Source organism: Xenopus tropicalis, chromosome 9 (genome assembly GCF_000004195.4).
Source record: "Xenopus tropicalis strain Nigerian chromosome 9, UCB_Xtro_10.0, whole genome shotgun sequence".
In the NCBI taxonomy this organism is placed as follows: Eukaryota; Metazoa; Chordata; class Amphibia; order Anura; family Pipidae; genus Xenopus; species Xenopus tropicalis.
This window is the reverse complement of record NC_030685.2, coordinates 31,622,570-31,635,851: the sequence shown is the minus strand read 5'-3', so window position 1 is coordinate 31,635,851 and position 13,282 is coordinate 31,622,570. Positions and strand designations below refer to the sequence as shown.

Sequence of the window (13,282 nt, the reverse complement as noted above, 5' to 3'; positions counted from 1 at the left end):
TCCTTTCAAGTCTCCATTAGGGGTCCTTTTCATTTAATGTTATCAGGTGTGTGAGAGGCATGTGTGTAATACATTAAATGCAGAGGGAGGCAGTTGCTTCTAACACCCCAGACACCCCCACTCCTCTCCTGAAAGCTGGAGAAGGTTTCACTATTCACAGTTAGGTTTTATACCAAAATTAACTAAGAAATCAACTTCACTAATGAAAATGTTCAGAAGCATTTTTACCCAGGGATCCCTTCTGGCTGTCCAGGACTGTTCACACGCGTAGTATTTCCAAAATTGTTTTACTGATCATGCACCAACTTGGATCCAAAGTTAGCGATTATATTCACTGGGGTTGCCTTATAAGTAGCCCCCTTCACCCCAGGTAAGCCTTTTAACTGGTGTCAAATTGTGTGGGATAGTTAATTGTTTAGTAAACCACATGCTATATCTCACTTAAATATTATTGGAACTGCAGTGTTAAATACTAGCCTTGGCACTGTTTTGTAGCTGTGGAACCTTTTGACTGGTGACCGCAACTTGTGTGAAAACATTGCTGTGATCTATAAATTTGTTTTCTAATTATGTTTGGGCAAACATTCCCAAGAAACAGTATTTTTACAAGCTGAAAGAACTCTACAATAAATCCATTCTGAGCCAAAGTGTAGGTTCCTTGTGTAAGATGTGATAGAGATCACAAATACAAAATTATACATGTGGAACCATTTTGATTAGCAATGGAATATGATATAAAATAACATGTAAGTAAAGTATGCTAGCTTGGCCTATATAGATAAGAATTCCTGACGGTAATAAGTTCTTAATGGCTGCCTTATATAATATGAAGGAGAAAATATGGCGATCCAAGCATGTTGTTCCTGAGCGATATGTCTGCTAAAAACCTGTCCGCCTTGTACAGCATACATTCTAATGACCAAAGCTTTCTGTTTCCATCACACAGTGTTTCAACATCATTTAAAGCTGTCAGGATCCAGGCCGCCTGCCAAACCCTCGATAATAATTGCAGCCAAACATTATATCACTATTGTTCCTTTCCAGGCGGCCAAGCAAGGCTCTCTACCTAGCAGGGCTATAACTGTCTGAAAATACAAGTTTAATGACTTGCTACTTTGTCTCATAACAAGCAATTGTAGCATTTTGTTCTGCGTCTGTTAATTAGTATAGCACGCCCCATCATTAAAGGAACAGTAACAGCAACAACATATTCTTTTGCCTTTAGCAAACGTCAAGCATATGTTTTTAGTGGACTTACAGCTTTTTACTATGTTCTACTCCAACTGAAACCTTATCAGACAACCAACACCAGACTTAAGTAAAAATAATTTCACAAATTTTGGCATAAACCCTACTATGCATAACTGGAAATCAGAGTTATATTATAAAGGTGGCTGTACACAGTTAGATAAAATTGCCGATTTGGGTCCTTCAGACTTGTTTGTTGGCTTATCTGCCGTGTATGGGGACCCCCAGTGGGCCTACATGATAGATATCTGGCCTAATATTGGCCAGAAGTTGATCAGGCAGGTTTGATTTCCCTGTCGGATCGTTTGCCCATCAATCTTATAGTGTGTGGCCACCTTAAGTCTCTAGAAACTGGTGATATAAGTTGTCTTTCTTTGCCTTTAAACATAATTAAAAAATGCAAGGCTTTAGTTTCTGTGGTTGTTGCAATAAGTGCTATAATTATTGTTTGGTTTCTGTATGATGCGATACGCTGCCAAGTCTGTGGTTCAGTTTCTGGGCAAGATTACATGAAAACTGACATACAGAACGAGCTCACTTTCTTTTCTGAAATATTAATTTTAGCACAATAATAGCCCCATATCAGGACAATCCAGAAATATGTTCTCCAGATTTATTTTCTTGGATGGAGCAGAGTTTTGGGATGGCTTGGGAAAGAAATTTGATATGTTTAGTTTGAGCACATTCCACAGAATATGGAATTAAATATTTTCTTTCAATAAATGCATCTGCAGGCAGTCTAAAAGTTTAAAAAATACAATTTCATGTTTAGAGATGAAAAAGCATGGGGCTAAGCACAAACTTGGCTATGAAAGCAGGTAAAACTATTATCTAATTTCTCTGCTGATGTTCACTGGGAATGTAAATAGAGAGAAAAAAAAAGCACTGGCACTCGGAGAAGATACTAGCAGGGCAAGCCCTTGCAATGTTTATTGCGGAAGTGCAATGTTTCAGGGTGAGAAACCCCTTTGTCAAGCATGAGTGAGGTCCTTCTTCTTACAACATAAATCGAGAACCAGTGCACTCAGCAATAGTTGGTCTGCTGGGTGGCCCAGGTATTTAGAAAACCTGTGCAAGAATACCATATTGGTCAGCCATACACAGTCCAAAAGTATAGTATTCTGAACGATCAGGCTTAATCAATAGATTAATGTACTGGGGATGGGCATGATGGACAGCTTTTGTGTTCTGTTCGTTTGTGCCAATCTCCCTAACAAGGACCGAGTACAGAGCCACAGGGACGTTACACTTCCTTTCAGCTATCCAATGGCAATATTCCATCAGTACCATTAATCCTGCAATTGTTGTCAGTCAAGGATTTGCTGTCAGACAAGACATATGTGACCAGATGGTTTGGCAGTTTGGTTGAAATATACCAAATTGGCTGACCAAATATAGGCATGTATGGCTTGCTTTAGTTGAAAGAAAGATTTTTGACTACTGGGTGAAAAATACTGGTTTATAGCCTAAAATTATTAGGATACCAGCTTCTTATAAGGATGGGTAGGTGAGATAGTTGATAGAGATGGAGCCATTTTGGTGGCAGGGAGGGAAAATTATTCTGTGCAGAGAAGTGAGATTGGGGGATGTTAGTCATGCAGGGAATGTGAGTGATGTTTGAACATGAAAGATGACCAACAAATGGAATAGCCTTCTACCAAATGTGGCTGAATATAGAAATAACAGTAGACAGATGTATGACAATTTAGGGACTTGAGTGGAAGATCAGTGTAGAAATAGCTTTTTAACAGCACAGTTTGTGCTAAAATCGGAATATAATCATTGCCTGTGTGTGGGCTAAGCTGAATGACTGATTCAAATCTGTTAATTGAAAGAAGGGCTTCCCAAACCAATCCTGGAAGACTCCATAACAGGCTTTGTTATACGATATGATTGCATGAAAACTATTGTGTTCATCCAAATGGCCCAGCACCTGGCTGCCATCTGTTTTCCACTGTGTAAAGCTAGCCACGTGCACAGATTTGTGTTTAACAATTTAGTTTTTATTTTAACTGTGCAACTGTGTGTGTTACTGTCCCAAAACATTTGTTTGACTCATCAGCCTTGGCCAAAAATTAATAGACAAATTGCACTGACCAGTGTTCCCCATTTGGAGCCTGTATCAAGTGACCACAAGCCTTCGATAAGCATTGACCTACATGGCTGAGTGATCCCAATAATTGGGCTGTTTAGGTGAAAACCCAATTTTACTTGCCAATAGTTGTATATAGGAGATGCTGGACCATAGAATTATGGACTCCATCAGTAAAATGAGATGGATTGGTGCTAAGCTGAACACAGGAGGTTGTTTTTTTTTTTTTATACATGAAAAGATCTGACTATACAGACCCACACTGTACATTGCCTCTGTTTCATGCTAAGTACAGTGATTGTTGTCAGTCAGATGCCCATATCCATTAGAATTTCACATAAATCTTAAGGTCCGGGTCTGCATCTTGTGTGCCTGTGTATGAGCAACTCCGACGAGCCAACCTGTCTGATATCTGGGCGATTTTTCGATCAAACTGGTTTAAGTAGCCTTGTTTCAATGGCCCTTATCCCCGTCATTGTAACACAATTGTTTCACCCTAGGGCCAAATGATCAGATCAGTCCAAAATCATCTTCCTCAAGGTGGGCATATCAGGGAAAGATCCACTAATTTTGTGACTTTTTGTAACCAAATCAAGCAGCAGTCAAGGCTGAGTGGCCCCTGCAATGACCCCCATGTGACAAAAAATCAGTACTTTAGTGTGTTTTTGTATAGTTGAGGCCCAAATTAAATTGTACAGTGGTCCCTCTTTTTTGGATAAGTCTACTGAGTGACCTGCTAGACATCTAATGCAGAGATCTAATGCAGCCTTTGGAATATTGGACATACAGTAACAGAAGAGGACCTCAAAGTGAATGCTGCAAAAGGCCAACCAGTCTCACTCACCATTTCACAAACCATCTCTGGAAAAGCTGTTCTTTCTCTTAATGCTGCCCTCCCCCCATACAACAGAGCAAATTCAGAGCGATCACTGTAAGGGAAACTGGCACTCTGAGGACCCCGAAGCACTTGGTTTTCATTTCTGCAGATCTATGTGGCCCGGAAAGCTTTGGAAAGAATTTTTTATATTTATTTTGCCATTTCTAATTCCTGCAAAGCTAGAGGAACACTCGTGGTTTTAGGCATCTATTGAAAGAACATGTTGAAGTGTTTATCCAATAACTCCAGCAGTGTTTAGTGGTTACTCTCTCTACATGATTATGATACTGCTAGGGGGCATTTTAGGATTCTCAGCATAGCCAATGTAATGATTCTGTTGGCCAGATTACATGCTGATGTAATATTTTCTTTTAATATTTGCTATGCAGTACTGCTTTGCCTCACTTTTCTGTACAAGTGTACTAAGGGATTCTCATGCAACAGCAGATGATGAAAAGGCATTGAAAACCATCACCTCCCTTGAGCCCAAAAAAATACATTTGTCCAATCATATGCAAAGAATGGAAAAACAAAAGTTTTTTTTATATACAAAAAGTTATTTGTATAATCTATTACATTCACATACGAATAACTGCTCTCACTGGAATCAGTGCATCTGTAATGTGGAGGCTCATGGCTGGTTTGATTCCAACCCTGGATATTATTTGGTTTCTTTTTATTTTGTGTAAAACTATTAATTTAAACATGCTATATATATGTTATATATACTGTATTATTTACCAATTACATGAAAAAGTGGGTAGTACTCGCTAGAACCTATATGATATAGTATGACAATGCAGTATAATAATGTTTTTTGTTATTCCTGTAATTGGAAACAGTAAATATTTACTTTTGCCAAGGCGCACACATTTTAAAGGCACAGTAACGCTAAGAAATGAAAGTGTTTGAAAGCCCTGAAATGGTAAAGCTGGTTTGTTTCACAAATACTAGTATGGTTTATAAAAGTAAAAGTGGCAGATTGAAGCTGATGATTTGGGTCCTTTAGATAAAATAAACCCCTTTACCCCAGAAATATGTTGAAGAACAAACTTGGCTGTGTGACTGTTAAATCTCATGTAAGGTAGACCCTGCACAAATTTTTGCCTTTATCACTGAAAGTGATACATTCTTTACCATGCTTGTTGAAAAAGAGCATTTGGAGTATCATCTCTAAATGTTCTACAATTTCATGTAGAAGAACATTATAATCTAAATTAAAAAGTTGATTATGCGTTTCTGAGAGGGTCAAAGCTAAAGTGAAACCATATGTTTATTATCTGAACAGTAATGTACAACCCTGTCAACAGCCTCCTGTCAGTAGAGTGGCTCTAGAAGGTCTTGTTGGAATGAATTCACTAGAATCTAAGAAACAAACTAAGACCCATGTTGTTACAAAGCAAGTCATTTTGTTGCCATATGAAATGTAGATACCTTTTTTCTCTGTAGTCTATTTGTTTTGCTCTTGCTAGAGGCAACTTGATAGGAGTTGGATCTGCTTAAATGACTTGAAGGAAATACACCTCTGTGCAATGTGTACTTTTGAGTTTTTCATTTAATTTGATCTCCCACAGCACTATACATAGTAAAGGGTACGTGTGTGGTGTTTTTACAGTTAAGACACATCAAGACTACCGCAGTCTATAACAATTGCTATTAACATGCATACAAAAGGAAAGAAGGCTCTTCTCATAAGGTCTGGCCTATATGTAAAATATATTGTTTCAGCAATAATCTTAATGCTTGTTGCTTTCAGTTGTCTGAGGATGCTGGGGGCTGTAGTCTCAATGGCTAAGGGCAAAGACACATGGGGCGATTAGTTAGCACCCTAAGGGGCACATTTATCAAAGTACCGAATCAGAGTCCGAATACAAAAAAAATAGTATTTTTTCTAAGTTTTCGAACTGTGCGTATTTTTTATGACTTTTTCGTTAATTTGCGATACTTTTTCGTACTTTGCAACAATTTCTGCGACAAAATTGTATTTGTCACAATGAGTACAAAAGTTTTGGATTTATTAAAGCTTCGTTATCATGACTTCCCTTGGGCCAGGTTGGAGCTGCAGAGTGCCATTGAGTCCTGTGGGAGGCTTCCAAAAACATGCATAGAAGGATCAAAGTCAGAAAGGTTTTCCCGCCGTTTACAATTGTTCGGATACGAAAATTTTGTGTCTTTCGGAACGCCATTACGATATTATCATGACTATTACAATTTTTTTGTAAGCATTTTTGTGACATTTCAGATCATCAGAAATTATCGGATTTAATCTGAATTTTTCCCATTTTGTGATTTGAATTCGTTCTTTGATGTATGTGCCCCTAAACGTGTGCAACTGCTTATTAGATGTGCATATGTCAGCACTGATACAGCTATAATTCTCAATGTTATCTTATATACAAAGTTGAATATTTGATCCTTTGTTTGTGGCTTTTTTTTCTTATGCATTCAGCATAGTATGATGTTTTTCAGGAGCCGTCCTTAATAACCTCCCATGCAATGCCCCTGTTTATTTTTAGCCCCTCTTCTACGGTGTGAGTTCTTGTTACCAAATTCAGACAGTATATTAACAGAACTGATAGGGAGCAAATAAAAAAAAAAAAAGAGAAAATAATAAAAATAAACATATACACTTACATACAAGAATCATTGTATTAAGAGTCACCAGAAGAAGGTCCTTGCCCAACAGAGCTTCCAGTCTAAGTTGTAAGTAACGGTCACAAATAGAAGGGTAATAATTATAAATGTCATATTACAGTGATTGAGACTCATTTTATACCAGTGCCCCAAAAACATTTTCTTCAGAGGAATTCAAGGATTGAATCCCAAAGGTGAGGAGTAATGAGAAAGAGGTGGTGAAATACACCAGCAGAGCAAACGCATTAGCCTAAAGGTACAAACCCACACGTTTTCCTGCTCTCAGAATAGAATGGGACCTCGGATACAGAGGTGTAAGCCAGTAATTAAGCAGCTACATTAATTAGCACTTCACCTGCTATTCTTCAAAGGCATTTAAAAGCCTTTTCGTTATGTACTTCTGTAATTTAATATGATCTCACTGGTGTTAAGAATCTAAATCTGGATGCCGAGGATTCCACTGTATCTGTTTTGTAGTAGTTATAAATGATGCTTTTGATAAGTTGCCTTGTGACAAACAGACAGTTTTGGTTATCAATATACTTTTTGGTGAACCAGTAAAATGGATGAAAGCTTCTGTCAAAGAAAAGTTTAGTTATCTGAATAAAAGTCAGAGTGGCTTAAATGGTATATTTGCTTAATTATTCCTTTCAGATTTAAAGGGGATCTATCACCCTATGTTTATTATGCTAATGTATTTTATACATTCATACAGTCAATAAAAAGCATGCTTCATGGTCACTCAACGTGTTCGTTTATGCACTGTGTGCATTGGGCTTTATTCTTATAGCAGAGAAGTAATTCATTATGACTGTTTGTGAATTGGCACATTTAAACTTGCTTTATTTTTTTTTATTCCCATTTAAATTTAGTAGGAGTTGGAGTCGGTTCATTTTTTGCCGACTCCGACTCCAGGTACCCAAAATTGCCTCCGACTCCACAGCCCTGGTACATAATGACCCCCTTTCAAGTGCAACTGTCATGTGATGCAAAATTTCCTGTGGAAAAATGGTGCAGTGTTAAGCTATCTTTTTGACCGACTTTATCTGTTTGTATTTTATTATGTATTATCTTACACACATTGTCTCTGAAGAGGAAACTGCTGGGTGTATTCCCAGACATCATCATAGCTCTGGTTGCAAAACTACTTTAAGGGCTCTGGCACATAGGGAGATTAGTTGCCCGTGACAAATCTCCCTTGTCACGGGCGACTAATCTCCCCGAACTGCCATCCCACCGGCGAAAATGTAAGTCGCTGGCGAACAGGGAAATTTGTTGCGGGCGACAAATCTCCCCGTGTGCCAGAGCCCTAAAGGAGGGATGGATATACTTGGCTGCCAGGTTGATGCTGGTTTACAAGTCTTAGCATTATCTCCTGGTTACCTGATCTAGACCGTTGTTGGGCAAGCTCAATGGTACACAACATTATTGCCATATGATCAATGTATAGTAGTCATAGGTTTGAGGAAACCTATGACTGGGTTCTCTAGGCATAAAAACCAGTCTTATGTGTTCATCAGGAGAACCTCCAGTCTAGTCATCACCGAACAAATTCCAATGACGTCATTGGGTACTGCCAGGTACTTTTGTGCTAAGCTGCCTTCTCCTCTATGTGAGCTACCGGATGCTTCTGTATTTGGTGCAAATAAAACAAATTTAATTACCAACATTTAAACATCCTGTATATGAAAGGTGAACATTTTGATACAGCTACGGACATTTGTGCAAGTATCAAATTCCTAGTATCTGTGCTCCTTGTTAGTAGCAATAATTTGCTCACTTGAAGCATATGATGAAATGATGAAAATATAGCAGTCTGATTAAAAAAACAACATCATTAGTATGCAGTGTTATCACTTTTACTTTACAGAGCCATCTCTAGCTGTTTTTGGAAGCAGGAAGGATTCCTACTTTATCATTTCTGATAGACAGAACATATATTGGTACCTTTGTGCTATTGTGGAAAATGAGTTCATGTCTGCTAGGACTTTATAGAATGATTGTGCAGTAGTCAGCAGATCCATATGGACGATAGGCAACACTGCTGTTCATACGGAACTGTGCGTATTTTGCATTTGTTTAGGGTCAAGCTGTGTCAGCATTGTGTGATCCGAAAGTGTATCAGCTGCGACCAGATCCTGCTGTACATTGAGTATTCAGTGTACTGTGTTCTTATATCTGTATACTGTATAAGCAAAAGGTTGTTCTTATTGATGATCTCAGGACTATGTATATTGCTAGGCCTTAGTAGATAGAGTGCTTTGTTTCTTACCACTGTAATGTGCCATAAACGTTGCACCAGTTATTCTTAGGGATGAAATAGTAGTTATCAGTGTACTTAACATATATCAACTTCCTGCTGAAAAAGGGCTTGAAAGATGCTTATACTAGCCGGCATTAAAACTGTCCCTCATCCAGAAGGTCCTGTAAAAGTTAATATTTTTTATGATTTTAACTGGTAAAGACAAATGGGAAGATAGTAAGATAGCAGCTCCCAGTAGGTATCAGAATAGCACTCAATAGTAAGAAATCCAAGTCCGGCTTGCGAATCCTCCATTTACATGGGAGTAGGGGAAACAATAGGTTACATGAAAGCAGTTCTAATGTGTAGGGCTGGCTCCTTCTGAAACTCGGGCACAATGCACTGAGACTGCTGCCTATACACCTATATTACAAGTAAAAATAAAATAAAAAATTGTTGGTTCAACAATGTGAATTATTTGCTATGCAAACAGTGTCATTTGGAAATAAAAAGTGTACCATACAAATCATGACAGTATCCCTTTAAAGTTCGCCGCTGTCGGTTTTAAAGGTTTCCTTGTTGTTTAAACTTGTTCAACATCGTTATACTGTATAAAGGTAGATACTTCCGTTTTAGTCTGCGTGTTGGTCAAATAAAGTAACAAATGACCAGTTACGTTCATCAACATTATAAATTAAATATGACGTTAAACATCATTTTTGGAAGAAGAACAGTGTCAGGCATCCCAGTGCAGCTACTTGACTGCAGCAAGTTCCTACATTTGAAATGATGCCACTTACATTTCGAAACCACAGGGACAGTTCTTTAGCTAAAATTGGTGAGGAAATCATTATTACTGACCAAACATGCAAGCATGATCTTTATGGGAAGTAGATATTTCTGTTAGCTCGTGATTCCTTGATCAGCTCTTAGAAGCTGAACTCTTCTTGGGAACTCTTGGGTGCTTTCAGGGTTCTTAATCTGTGGCTCAGAACTCAAACACAGGCCTCTCTCTATTGTTTTGATATATAAGGAATTTCTTAAAAAGAATAATTCATAATTTATGCTAACCCCAATCTATTGTCTCAGAGATGGCACCTAGACTTTATGTAGAAGAAACTTCAGTCTGGATGAAGCTTATGAGTATTACTTGTACTTCTTTTATATAAGCAGAAGCTTATATGTATGTGTAACGCTAATGCTTTGCTGAAATTCACAGTGACACCTCGGTTTTAAGAGAAGGGGAAATGTGGGGATACTTTTTTTTTTTTTTTAAAGGACCACTGAAACGAAACCCCTTCAGTTATTTGTTTCCAGTTCTTCTTTGTTTGTTCTTTACTCTTTTTCCAAAATTTAATTTTAAAATTACTTTCGGTAGTTCTGGTTTCTTGGTTTCTTGCAAGGTTAGTGACTGCTGTACAGAGGTTCCATTGGGAGACGTAAGAACAGAGAAAAGGAAAGTAATCATTTTAAAGAGGACATAAAGTGGTTTTTTCAAACCAACTTCATGAAAACTTGAAGAAAAATATGGTTTTCTGTTGGGTAAAAAGGACCCTTTTACCTTTGCCTGACCCTGCTATAGATCCTCCACAGCCCCACAAACACAATATGATGTGGATAGACAATCAAAGCTTTGCCTTCACACAGGGAAACATAAACTGCAGGTCCTTTGCAACTTTTGGTTTCCCACCCACCAGGGCGATAAAAAGGGCTAAGTGCTACTGTACTTCTATTATGGCCTGGGCACTAGCGAGAAGTGGAACAGCTAGCTTTATGCTTTATTTAAAAACCAGTAATAAAATAAACATTAGAAACCCACTAAAAAACATCATTATTTGTGATGTACTATTTGAAACAGTATGTTTTGTGAATGTGGACAGCCCCTCTAATTGCAGACAAAAATGTGGATATTGTCTGGTCTAGGAGTATATAGTTCCTGATGTATGTTCTTATGTGTATCTCAAGCAGATAAATTAATCTGGAGAATGGGAGGTAGCAAAATAGATTGTTATGGGGCCCATAATACCCAGTAACACCACTGCCACAATGTCTGTTGTTTGAAGAGCATAGCTAAATTAACTTGTACTTTAGTTTAGTCTCTCGGTTGATTGGCCAATGATTTGTGTGTGCAGTATTAGTTTCTTGTGATGATAAGGCTAGATAGATATGAGATATTGGTGGCTTGCTAGATATGTCTAGGGACCATTTAGCTCTAGTTACTGTATGTCACTACTGCTTGGTTAATTTTTAGAAGAACAGGCCTGATCATCTTGCTCTTTAATTAACTTGCTCTTATCTCTGTTTTCATGGTTTGCTTATGATGTGTGCATACATTACTCTTATTCTTTTGCTGATATAGACACAAGATGGTTACCAGGGCTTACCAGCAAAAGAGCTGTTTCGCCTTCCCAGGAAGTGCATAGCATTAAGCAGATTTTTTCCTATATACCGTAGTAGGCCAGACGTTGCTCTGATGACTCCTTTTTTTGTCCATTGCACATCTCCCTTTTCTGTGTTCACGATAAGCTATTCCAGGAGCTTCTGTATGTAAAATATGTGTAATGCATTTCAATATCATTAAGAGGCTTGCGTATCTAAAGTTTTTCTATATTTTAATCCTTTGTAGGAAGATTAAGGATACTTTCCAGTAGAATTTAATTTTAGAGCAAAGCACCTCTGGCCATTTACAGATGCATTTTCCAATCATGTTATCTCTTGGATTTAAGATTTCCATTGTCTCCTTTTCAAACTGGCAGATTTATTATCTATAATGGACATACACATAATAGATACAGCAGAACAGGTCTGGTGCATTTGTATATTTACAGAAGCTTCTATCATAACCAGTGTATAAAACAGTCCCTTTCTTCATTTACAGTTATTGACATTCCACATGCTATACCAAATTTATATTGTGGCCATACAATGGCATGCCAATTTGGCAGCTTCAGGCCAGGTCTGTAGCATATTGGCCCATGGATGTTGGCAAATAGACAGCCTACCCAACCAATTTCTGGCTAGTTATCTGTTGGGAGGTTTAAAAAAGCCTTGGGTTGTGGCAGGCAGAAATCCTACTGAAAACTTTGGTTTCGCCTGTTGGCACACACCTTGCATTTACATTTCTGTAGCAAACCATATTGCTTTATTAAGTAGCATGCACATGGCTGATTGGCCTCTTTACATACACTAATGAAGTGTGCCATAATTTTAATGAAGGACATCATAGTGACACAGTCAATGACAAGCAAAAACTGCACACTGGGGTACAATAAATGTGTTATTGCTGGAAAGCTTTATTTGCACTACTGTGCACACCATCTCTTTGTATCCACAAACTTATTCCCATGGCGTCACCTTATATGCAATTAAAGAAAAGCATATATAAGAGAGAAGACTATTCATATAAGAAAGAAATGAATGCATTATGGCAGTTTTAAAGAAAGAACTGGAATATTACAGATGGTAGACATGAATTAAATATCATCAGATATTCTGACCCTCTGTCAGTACCTGAGGTATATTTCAGAGGGAATAACATAGTAAAGGGCCTCTAAAATATTTTGTATTTTCGTCATCATTTATTTATATAGCGCCAAATTGCAAAAATGTTTTAGTTTTATATTGATGTCTCTAAACTAATTATAGAATTTGATCCTTTGCTTTGTAAGAGTTTATTCTTCCTAAGCATCACCATTATATCTGACACTTGTGCCTAGAGTCGCTCTCCAGAGTGTCAGGGACAGAGAGTTCCCCTTGAGCAGTGGCTGCTGGCTGTGATTCAGTTTGACAAGCAGGGATGCCCTTGTCTGTCTTCCAAATTACGGAATGGTCATCTCCCATAGACTACATTTTAATCAAATAATTCACATTTTTAAAAATGATTTCCTTTTTCTTTCTAATATTAAAACGCTACCTTGTACTTGATCCCATCTAAGATAATTAATCCTTATTGGAGCCAAAACAATCCTAGTGGGTTTGATTACAGTTGAAATAATTTTTTTAGTGAACTTAAGGTAGGAGATCTGAATTACGAAAAAACCCCAGGTTCCCGAGCATTCTGGATAATGAGTCACATACCTGTGTATATATATATATAATATATTGTAAAGATTGCACCTATCAAACCTAATGGTCTGATGATACCCTGAATATAATACCGGCTCTTCTAGCATATTGTGCCTTTTAATAA

The 13,282-nt window shown here is 37.7% G+C and overlaps 1 protein-coding gene across 2 annotated transcripts in view; it reads left to right on the top strand.

The window, feature by feature from the left end:
- ttyh3 (tweety family member 3) overlaps nt 1-13,282 on the top strand; it is an 86,151-nt gene that overhangs the window by 37,408 nt on the left and 35,461 nt on the right.